The sequence below is a fragment of the Dipodomys spectabilis genome, unplaced genomic scaffold (genome assembly GCF_019054845.1).
Source record: "Dipodomys spectabilis isolate Male_0828 unplaced genomic scaffold, ASM1905484v1 ptg000634l, whole genome shotgun sequence".
Lineage (NCBI taxonomy): Eukaryota > Metazoa > Chordata > Mammalia > Rodentia > Heteromyidae > Dipodomys > Dipodomys spectabilis.
This window is the reverse complement of record NW_024871311.1, coordinates 295,600-306,070: the sequence shown is the minus strand read 5'-3', so window position 1 is coordinate 306,070 and position 10,471 is coordinate 295,600. Positions and strand designations below refer to the sequence as shown.

The 10,471-nt window shown below is 56.6% G+C and overlaps 1 pseudogene; it reads left to right on the top strand.

The window, feature by feature from the left end:
- The first annotated feature begins 720 nt into the window (after window positions 1-720).
- Window positions 721-9,096, top strand: LOC122101145 (annotated as a pseudogene).
- Window positions 9,097-10,471: the final 1,375 nt, after the last annotated feature.

The window sequence follows — 10,471 nt, the reverse complement described above, 5'->3', positions numbered from 1 at the left end:
TGGGAAGGACGCAATCCTGGGCGCCATGTTGGTCAGGAGAGGGCCTGGAGGGAGGGGGAGTCCTCCCATCCCTCCTCCCATCCACCCATCCATCCATCCACCCATCCATCCACCCATCCATCCATCCACCCATCCATCCATCCACCCATCCATCCATCCATCCATCCATCCACCCATCCACCTATCCATCCATCCATCCATCCATCCACCCACCCATCCATCCATCCACCCATCCATCCATTCATCCATCCACCCACCCATCCATCCACCCATCCATCCATCCATCCATAGACCCACCCACCCATCCATCCACCCATCCATCCATCCATCCACCCACCCATCCATCCATCCACCCATCCATCCATCCATCCATCCATCCATCCATCTACCCATCCACCCATCCATCCATCCACCCATCCACCCATCCATCCAACCATCCATCCATCCACCCATCCATTCACCCATCCATCCATCCATCTACCCATCCACCTATCCATCCATCCATCCACCCATCCACTCATCCATCCAACCATCCATCCATCCACCCATCCATTCCCCCATCCATCCATCCATCCACCCATCCACCTATCCATCCATCCATCCACCCATCCATCCACCCATCCACCCCTCCTCCTCCTCTCTCTCCTCCTCAGGTCGCACAGCAGCTGCACAGCCCCACCCCTCGCCTTCCTCCTTCTCCTCCTCCTCCTCCTCCCCCCTGGCCCCTGCGCAGGCCCCGCCCCCTCGCGCCCCAACTTCCTGCTGCTCTTGGCCGACGACCTGGGCCTGGGCGACCTGGGCAGCTTTGGGAACCACAGCCTGCGGTGAGCAGAGGGGGAGGCCTGGATGTAGGGCCTTAGTTACCCGGATGTGGGAGCTCAGATCCCTGGATGTTCCACCAGGAGAACTGTATAGACATCTAGTAACTCAGTTCCCCGGATGTTGGATGTTAGTATCGTGGATGTTGGATATCAAATCTCGGGATGTTGGATCTTAGTGCCCCGGATGTTGGATATCAGGTCCCCGGATGTTACATGTTAGTACCCCGGATTTGAAGACCAGGTCCCCGGATGTTGGAGACCAGGTCCCCGGATGTTGGCTCTTAATGCCCCGGATGTTGGATATCAGGTCCCCGGATGTTAAATCTTAATACCCCGGATGTGGGAAATCAGGTTCCTGGATGTTGGACTTCAGTTCCCTGGATGTTGGATGTTAGTACCCCGGATGTTGGAGACTAGGTCCCCGGATGTTGGATGTTAGTGCCCCGGATGTTGGATATCAGGTCCCTGGATGTTAAATCTTAGTACCCCGGATGTGGGAGATCATGTCCCCAGATATTGGACTTCAGTGCCCCGGATGTAGGAGATCAGGTCCCCAGATGTTGGAGGTTAGTGCCCCGAATGTGGGAGCTCAGGTCCCCGGATGTTAGATATTAGTACCCTGGATGTTGTAGCTCAGTGCCCCGGATGTTGGATCTTATTCCTCCGGATGTAGGAGCCCAGTTGCCTGGATGTTAGATCTTAGTGTCCTGGATGTTGGATATCAGGTCCCCGGATGTTAGATGTTAGTACCCCAGATGTTGGATATCAGATCCTCGGATGTGGGATGTTAGTGCCCTGGATGTTGGAGGACAGGTCCACGGATGTTAGATCTTAATGCCCCGGATGTGGGAAATCAGGTTCCCGGATGTTAGATGTTAATGCTCCGGATGTTGGAGATCAGGTCCCCGGATGTTAGATGTCAGGTCCTCGGATGTTGAAGATCAGGTCCCCGGATGTTGGAGATCAGGTCCCCGGATGTTGAATCTTACTGCCCCGGATGTTGGATATCAGGTTCCCGGATGTTACATGTTAGTACCCCGGATGTTAGAGCTCAGTTCCCCGGATGTTCCACCAGGAGAACTGTATAGACATCTAGTGGACCTCAGGTCCCCGGATGTTGGATGTTAGGTCCCCGGATGTTGGAGTTCAATTCCCAGGATGTTAGATCTCAGTTCCCTGGATGTTGAAGATCAGGTCCCCGGATGTTGGATATCAGATCCCCGGATGTGGGATGTTAGTGCCCCGGATGTTGGAGATCAGGTCCTCGGAGATTAAATCTTAGTATACCCCAGAAGTGGGAAATCAGGTTCCCGGATGTTAGATGTTAGTACCACAGATGTTGGCGATCAGGCACCCGGATGTTGGATATCAGATGCCTGGATGTTGGATCTTTGTGTCCCAGATGTTGGAGACCAGGTACCCGGATGTTTGAGCTCAGGTCCCAGAGTGGATCTTAGTTGCCCGGATGTAGGCCCTCAGGTCCCCGGATGTTGGGCCTTAGATCCCCGGATGTAGGAGCCCAGTCCACAGATATAGATTTTAGTACCCTGGATGTGGGATCTCAGGGCCCCAGATGTTGGATCTTAGATCCCCGGATGTTGGACCTCAGGTCCCCGTATGTTCTTGGCTGTCACTCAGTTTCCCTCTCCCCCCACAGCACCCCACACCTGGACGGCCTGGCCCGGGACGGCGTGCGGCTGACCCAGCACCTGGCGGCAGCGTCCGTCTGCAGCCCGAGCCGTGCGGCCTTCCTGACGGGACGCTACCCTGTGTGCCTGGGTTGCTATGGGGGAGTGGGACATCTGGGGAACGGAGGGGGCGGTGGGGGGGAGGTGGGGGCAGGACATCCGGGGATCTGAGAGCCAACATCCGGGATACTAAGATCCAACATCCGTGGACCTGATATTCAACATCTGGGGATCTGAGACCCAACATCCGGGGATCTAAAGCCCAACATCCGGGGAACTGAGCACCAACATCCGGGGCACTGAGCTCTAACATCCAGGGACTTCATCTCTGACATCCGGATTACTAAGATCCAACATCCGGGGATCTAAGCACAAACATCCGGGGCACTGAACTCTAACATCCGGGGACCTTATCTCTAACATCCATTGTACTAAGATCCAACATCCTGGGATCTGAGGCCTAACATTCTGGGAACTGAACTCCAACATCCGAGGACCTGACATCCACCATCCGGGGTACTAAGATCCAACATCCGGGAACCTGAGCCCCAACAGCCGGGGAACAGAGCTCCAACATCTGGGGATCTGAGGGCCAACATACCTGAATCTGAGCTCCACTATCCGGGGTTGTAAGACCCAACATCCAGGGAACTGAGCTACAACATCCGGGTAACTGAAGTCCAACATCTGGGGTCCTGATGTCCACCATACAGGACACTGAACTCTATCATCCGGGGATCTGAGGGCCAACATCCGGGATACTAACATCAAACATCCGGGGACCTGAGGTCCAACATCCAGGGAACTGAGGCTCAACATCGAGGGCACTGATGTCCACCAGAGGGAGGGGAGGACTACTCTGAGGATCTCAGGTTCAAATTCCTGAGACTCTGGGACTTCCCCCCTGAAACGCCAGGAAACCGGAAGTGATGCCATATTGGTTTCCCCCGGGGGCTCCCAGGGCTGGGGTCCTTTCCACCCCGGGTGCACAGGTCCCAGGCTATCCCAGACACAGCAGGCCTTCCCCCTGAAGGTGTTAGATGCCCCCTCCTGACCCGGGACGCCATCATCACTGACCTAGGGTCCTTCTCCTCTCTCTTGGAAGGCATGGTGACCACCAACGGGGCACGCGTGCTGCAGTGGGCAGCCGTGTCGGGCGGGCTGCCCACCTCTGAGATCACCTTCGCCAAGATCCTGCAGGAGCAGGGATACGCCACCGACCTCATAGGTAAGAGAGAAGTCATCCATCCACCCATCCATCCATCCACCCATCCCCATCCATCCACCCATCCATCCATCCATCCATCCACTCATCCATCCATCCATCCACCCATCCACCTATTCATCCATCCATCATCCATCCACCCACCCATCCATCCATCCACCTCCATCCATTCATCCATTCACCCACCCATCCATCCACCCATCCATCCACCCACCCACCCATCCATCCACCCATCCATCCATTCATCCATCCACCCACCCATCCATCCATCCATCCATCCATCCATCCACCCACCCATCCATCCATCCACCCACCCATCCATCCATCCATCCACCCATCCATCCATCCATCCATTCCCCTATTCATCCATCCATCCATCCACCCACCCATCCATCCATCCATCCATCCATCCACCCATCCATCCATCCATCCATCCACCCACCCAACCATCCACCCACCCATCCATCCACCCATCCATCCACCCATCCATGCACCCATCCACTCATCCATTCACTCATCCATCCATCTCTTCCCCTCCAAGCAAATGGCACCTGGGCCTCAACTGTGAGTCCCCCACTGACCACTGCCACCACCCCCTGAACCATGGGTTTGACTCCTTCTTCGGGTCCCCTTCACCCTGATGGGGGACTGCCTGCAAGCGGAGCCCTCGGAGAAGCGAGCACGTCTGCAAGGGCCCCTGGACCTGGGGGCGCAGCTGCTGCTGCTTTCCCTGCTCTGCCTGACCGCTGGGAAGCTCACGGGCCTGCTGGGCCTGCGCTGGGTGCCCTGGGTGCTGGGCCCCGGATGTGGGGCCTTGCTCCTGGCCTGCACCTCCCGCCTCCTGGGTGTCTTCATCGTCCATGCCGACTGCTTCCTGATGAGGGATCACCAGGTCGTCCAGCAGCCTCTGAGGTTTGAGGCCAGCGCGGGGCTCTTCTTGTGGGAGGCTGAGGCCTTCATCCACAGGTCACCCTGGGGTCGGGGAGGGGGACAGATGCCATCTACTAGATCTCTATAGTCAACTGGTAGACCTTAGATCCCCGGATGTACATCCAGTAGATCTCTATAGTCAACTGTCAACCTCAAATCCCCGAAAGTTCCACTAGATCTCTATAGGCATCTGGTAGACCTCAGATCCCCGGATGTACATCCAGGAGATCTCTATAGTCAACTGGTCAATCTCAAATCCCCAGATGTTCCATCAGTAGATCTCTATAGACATATGGTAGACCTCAGATCCCCGGATGTACATCTACTAGATCTCTATAGTCAACTGGTAGACCTCAGGTGCCCAGATGTATATCCAGTAGATCTCTATAGTCAACTGTCAACCTCAAATCCCTGGATGTTCCATCAATGGATCTCTATAGACATCTGGTAGACCTCAGGTCCCTGGATGTTCCATCTAGTAGATCTGTAGAGACATCTGGTAGACCTCAGATCAGACCATGATCGATTATTGGTAGTATTGATCAGATCATGATCGATTATTGGTAATAACTGATCAGATGATGTTCGATTATTGGTAATAACTGATCAGCTCATGTTCAATTATTGGTATTATCGATCAGATGATGTTCGATTATTGGTATTATCGATCACAGCACATTGAATATTGGTATTATTGATCAGATCCTGTTCGATTATTAGTAATATCTGATCAGCTCATGTTCTATTATTGGTCATATCAATCAGATGTTTGATTATTGGTAATAACTGATCAGATCACGATCGATTATTGGTATTTTTGATCAGATCACTATTGATTATTGGTATTATCGATCAGATCACTATTGATTATTGGTATTATCGATCACATCACCATCGATTATTGGTATTATCGATCAGATCAGGATCAATCAGGTCGGTTATTGGTGAGGTTATTGATGATGGGGGCGGGGTGTGACGTGGGTCCACAGGCACCAGGCCTGCCCCTTCCTCCTCCTCGTCTCCTTCCTCCACGTCCACGTTCCGCTGGTCACCTCACCTGCCTTCCGGGGCCGCAGCGCGCACGGCGCCTACGGCGACAAAGTGGAGGAGCTCGCCTGGATGGTGGGTGAGTGCGGGGGGGCAGGAACTGAGGCATGGTGCTTGGGATGGGGGAAACTGAGGCACGGGGGTAGGGTGAGTGGGATAGGGAAACTGAGGCACGGGGGTGGGGTGAGTGGGTTGGGGGAAACTGAGGCACAGAGATGGGGTGAGCGGAATGGGGGAAACTGAGGCATGGGAACGGGGTCAATGGGTTGGGGCAAACTGAGGCACGGTGCATTTGGGTAAACTGAGGCACGGGGACGGGGTCAGTGTGTTGGGGATAAACTGAGGCATGGGGTTTGGGTAAACTGAGGCACGGTGCATTTGGGTAAACTGAGTCACTGGGCATGTTGGGGGTAAACTGAGGCACAGTGCACTTGGGTAAACTGAGGCACGGTGCATGTTGGGTAAACTGAAGCACGGTGCATGTTCAGGGTGAACTGAGGCACGGTGCATTTGGGTAAACTGAGGTATGGTGGATGTGGGTAAACTGAGGCCCGCGTATAGGGGTAAACTGAGGCACGGTGCATGTTGGGTAAACTGAGTCACTGGGTATTGGGGTAAACTGAGGCACGGTGTATTTGGGTAAACTGAGTCACTGGGCATGTTGGGTAAACTGAGGCATGGTGCATGTTGGGTAAACTGAGTCACTAGGCATGTTGGGTAAACTGAGGCATGGGGACGGGGTCAGCGGGTTGGGGTAAACTGAGGCACGGTGCATTTGGGTAAACTTAGGCATGGTGCACTTGGGTAAACTGAGGCCCAAATATAGGGGTAAACTGAGGCACGGTGCATGTTTAGGGTAAACTGAGGCACGGTGCACTTGGGTAAACTGAGGCAAAGTGCATTTGGGTAAACTGAGGCACAGTGCATGTTGGGGGTAAACTGAGGCCCGTTGAGCGTTGGGGGTAAACTGAGGCACGGTGCCTGTTGGGTAAACTGAGTCACTGGGCATTGGGGATAAACTGAAGCACGATGGAAATTTGTAAACTGAGTCACAATGCATGTTGGGTAAACTGAGGCACGGTGCCTGTTGGGGGCAAACCGAGGCACGGTGGATGCTGGGGGTAAACTGAGGCACGGACCCATTTCCCCCCCCCCCGCAGGGCGACTGCTGGCAGCGCTGGACGGCGCGGGGCTGGGGCGCCATACCCTCGTCTACTTCACGTCGTACCACGGTGCCTCGCTGGAGGCCCGGGCTGAGGGCGCCCACCTCGGGAGTTCCAACGGCGTGCACCGAGGTGAGGGGAAAACTGAGGCAGGGTGGGCGGGGCCTCCCACGCGGCCTGACCCCGCCTCTTGACCTTTGCCCTTCGCCCCCCCCTTGCAGGTGGCAAAGGCATGGGCGGCTGGGAGGGCGGCATCCGGGTCCCTGGGCTGGTGCGCTGGCCCGGGATGCTGCCCGCAAGGCGCCTGGTGCCTGAGCCCACCAGCCTCATGGACCTGTTCCCCACCGTGGTGCGCCTGGCCGGGGCCTGGGTTCTGGCGGACAGGTAGGAGTTCGCCGGCCTGGGTCCCCACGGGGTGGAGGAGAAGGGGGGTCATCCGGGGCCTCGGGGATCCCGAGGGGGGGAGGCTGAGGCCTGTACATCCGGGTCTCTGGTTGCTCAGAAGCCTGCACATCCGGGTCTCTGAGGGCTCAGACCTGCACATCCGGGTCTATGGGGGCTCAGGAGCCTGCACGTCCGGGTCTCTGAGACCCAAGACCCAGGGCTCAGGCCTTGACATCCGGGTCTCTGGGGACTCAGAAGCCTTTACATCCGGGTAACTAAGGGCTCAGGCCTGCAAATCTGGGCCTCTGAGCACTCAGAAGCCTGGACATCTGGGTCTCTGAGGACTCAGGCCTTCATATCCGGGTCTCTAAGGCATCAGGGCTGCACATCCAGATCTCTGAGTACCTAGGCCCAGGTCTCAGGCCTGGACATCCGGGTCTCTGAGGGCTCAGGCCTGTACATCTGGGTCTCTGAGGGCTCAGAAGCCTGCACATCTGGGTCTCTGGGATCTGAAGCCTGCACATCCGGGTCTCTGGGGGCTCAGAAACCTCGACATCTGGGTCTCTGGGATTTCTGGCCTGCACATCTGGGCCTCTGAGCGCTCAGAAGCCTGCACATCCGGGTCTCTAAAGGCTCAAGCCTTGACATCCAGGTCTCTGGGATCTCTGGCCTGCACATCCGGGTCTCTGGGGGCTCTGGCCTGCACATCTGGGTCTCTGAGCGCTCAGAAGCCTGCACATCCAGGTCCCGCAGGGAGGTGGACGGCCGGGACCTGATGCCCGCGCTGCTGGGGACGGCGCAGGCCGCAGGCCACGACTTCCTGCTGCACTACTGCGAGGCTCGGCTGCACGCCGTGCACTGGTTCGACCACCCAAGTGAGTGCCTCGACCTCCTCTGGGCCCCGGGGCGGGGGAGGGAGATGCATGCATGCGTGCAGGGACTTGGATGCAAGGCCTGGGGGTGGGAGACCCGGATGTGGGAATCCCCGGATGTGGGAATCCTGGGATGTGAGGACCTGGATGGAAGGCATGAGATGGGAATCCCCGGATGTAAGGTCCCGGATGTGAAGCCCCGGATGTGAGATCCCGGATGTGAGGTAATGGATGAGAATCCCCGGATGTGAGGCCCCGGATGTGAGGTCCCAAATGGGAATCCCTGGATGTGAGGTCCCAGATGAGAATCCCCGGATGTGAGGCCATGGATGTGAGTCCCCGGATGTGAGGTCCCACATGTGAATCCCCGGATGTGAAGCCCAGATGTGAATCCCCAGATGTGAAGCCCTGGATGTAAGGTTCTGGATGTGAGGTCCCGGATGTGATTTCCCAGATGTGAGGTCCTAGATGGGAATCCCCGGATGTGAATACCCAGATGTGAAGTCCTGGATGGGAATCCCCGGATGTAAGGTCTTGCATGTGAATGCCCGGATGTGAATCCCTGGATGTGAATTCCCGGATGGGAATCCCCGGATGTGAGGCCCCGGATGTTACTCCTTTCTCCCCCCACCCCCCGCAGGCCGCACGGTGTGGAAGCTGCACTTCGCCACTCCGCGCTTTGACTCGCCATGCTCGGGTGCCTGCCTCGGTTTCCCTGCCTGCGCCTGCTCAGGGCGGCGAATGACCCGCCACCTGCGGCCACTGCTCTTTGACCTGACGGCAGACCCGGGGGAGACCCGCCCGCTGCAGGGCCCGATGGCGACGCGCAGGGGGCCACGGTGGCCCGGATGCTGCGCACTCGCCGCCCCCTCGTGGCCCCGCCCCTCGCCCCTGCACACAACATCTGGAGCCCGCGCCTGCAGCCCTGCTGCTCGCCCGGACCGCTCTGTGCCTGCGACCACCTGATCCCCGACCTCTGACCCCGACCCGACCCCCAACCCCCAACTTCCCCAGGGCTATGGCAGATCCTGGCTTGCGCCTCTCACATCCGGGGACTCACATCCGGGTATTAAACATCCGGGTATACTCAAATACAGAGATTCCCACATCTGGGGATTCCCACATACAGACTCTCACATCCAGGGATTCCTACATCCGGGGATTCCTACATTCGCGGATTCTCACATCTGGGGATTCCTACATCCGGGGATTCTCACATCCGGGGATTCTCACTTCTGGTGACACATCCGGGGATTCCCGGGGATGTATTTACACATCCGGGGAATCCCACATCCGGGGACTTTTACACCCGGGGATTCTCACAACCAGAGACCCTCACATCCTGGGACTTTTACATTCGGGGATTCTCACATCCAGAGACTCTCACATCCGGAAATTCTCACATCCAGAGATTCCCACATCCGGATATTCTCATATCCAGGGATTCCCACATCCGGGGATTCTCAGACCAGGGAATTCCCACATCTGGGGATTCTCGCATCCAGGGATTCTCATATCTGGGGATTCCCACAGCTGGGGATTCTCACATCCGGGGATTCCCACATCTAGAGATTCCTACATACAGGGATTGTCACATCCAGGGACTTTTACATCCAGAGACTCTCACATGCGGGGATTCTCACATCTGGGGAACTTTTACATCCTGAGCCTCTCATCCCGGACCTCCACCTTGGGCCTCCCATCTGGGGCCTTTCCCCATCCTCCCATCTGGGGCCCTCTCACATCCGGGCCTATGTCCTCTAACTTCTCACACAATAAAACCTCGTGAGCACGGCACCGCACAGCAGGGTCAGGGGTCACCGGGGTCAGTAGCCGGGCACTGGCCCTGCCTTCCATTTCAGGTCATTTCCGGTTGATGCTAGGATTCAGGACTAGTCCCACCTTCCATTTCAGGCCACTTCTGGTCGTTGCTAGGGTATAGGACTGGTCCCGCCTTCCATTTCAGACCATTTCCGGTCGTTGCTAGAATACAGGGCTGGTCCCACCTTCCATTTCAGGTCATTTCTGGTGGTTGCTAGGGTATTGGACTAGTCCCGCCTTCCATTTCAGGCCATTTCCAGTGGTTGCTAGGATATTGGACTATTCCCGCCTTCCATTTCAGACCATTTCCGGTGGGTTGCTAGGATACAGGCTTGGTCTCGCCCTCCTCCAAGACATCCCACCACCTAGATTCACACCTGATTGGCCTATTCCATGAAAGCCCCGCCCTCACTTTCCTAATTCACTTGTCATTTGTCCAGCTGTAAGACACGCCCTTTAACCCCCCCACAAATCCAACTCGCTGCTTGGACCTCACACGACAGTCCTGCCCCTAACTACC